Below are 1366 nucleotides of genomic sequence, written 5' to 3'. Positions count from 1 at the left end.
ACACTAATGATTAACATTATTATTCTAAGGTTTCATAGCTGGAAATTCCATGGTCAGCAATACATTGATACTGTCATGAAACACAAACTCCCACAGGTCATCTTTGGTGCATTAAAACATGATAAACAGTGTATTTCTTTCATCAAAAATACCAATGGCTTGAAATACACTCTATATGTGAGTTTCTACTGTTCTTTAATGCAAAACAGCTATCGTCAGCCACTGTCAGGGACAGGATGTTAGGCTAAAAAGGCTTTTGATCCGATACAACACAGTTGTCCTGTGTTCCTGTGTTCTTATCTTGCTTTAAAAAGGACACAACTCTATTTCTGCACCAAATTCTGCTTTCAAGTGCATCGCCACAGCAGCATTGCCTTGTGATAACAAGCACAGATGACAGTGGCTAGGCCTGTATCTAAAAAAGATTTGGCACCCTGTCTTACGCTCAAAGGAGATAAAAGGGCATTTTCTAGATGCGTTTGTTCAAGAAAAAGCATCTATTAGGAACCCAACAGTACAAACTGTAGATGCAGCAATTGGGAAAAGTGTATAACCTTCCCCTCCCCTTAAAAAATCTTCCCTTTAATGTTACATCATTCCACTTTATCTGGACTGGAATTAAACAAGATTATATGTACGGAGGAAGTAAACCAGGTTGGAAACAACACAAACAGTTCTGTAGTCCTACCACAAGTAGGACTTCATTTAGGAAATTGTTCAAGCAAATAGTGATTAATACAAAAATGCCTGCAAAGCTTTGAAATGACTGCCTTCTTTCATGAAACAAGGAATTTGCATTTAAACAAACTCCTCTGTGTAGATAAAACAAACTGACAGCATTAGTCTAAAGGGAAAATTATTTGGCATCAAACCATCAATACTTCAGTTTTATTGTTCTCTCAAGGACAGAGATGGAAGATTCCTTTGTAAACATAGTTCTTAATAGGATAGTTTTCTAATGAGTGATAGCAGTTTGTGATAACACTTAATCTTACACAGGCTTTCTGCAAAATATATGCGATGCTCTGGGATTGAAGAAAGTAGGATATTTTACCTTCAAAAAGACTATGGCTGTCACACAAGGAGGACACCTCACCTGATACCCTTGGTCTCACCCCATGTCAGGAATTGTGCTGTGCTTTTAGAAATATTCAGAAGAAAATCATTTTTTGTGAAACAGTTAAGGATGAAAACGTGTTTTACTATACGCACTTGGTATGGTCAGACACGATATTCTTGTACCAAAGCCAGGGCCACAGAGGCTCAGAACAGGATGAAGAACTGCTCAGAAAACTGTTATGGCCTTTTGATGACACAACAGGAGCGAGTGGGGTTTTGCTGTGGTCAGTCTTGAGTCTGAAGTTTA

Source organism: Psittacula echo (assembly GCF_963264785.1).
Source record: "Psittacula echo genome assembly, chromosome: 8".
Classification (NCBI taxonomy): Eukaryota; Metazoa; Chordata; class Aves; order Psittaciformes; family Psittacidae; genus Psittacula; species Psittacula echo.
The sequence above is the reverse complement of the archived record's forward strand: the minus strand, read 5'-3'. Positions refer to the sequence as shown.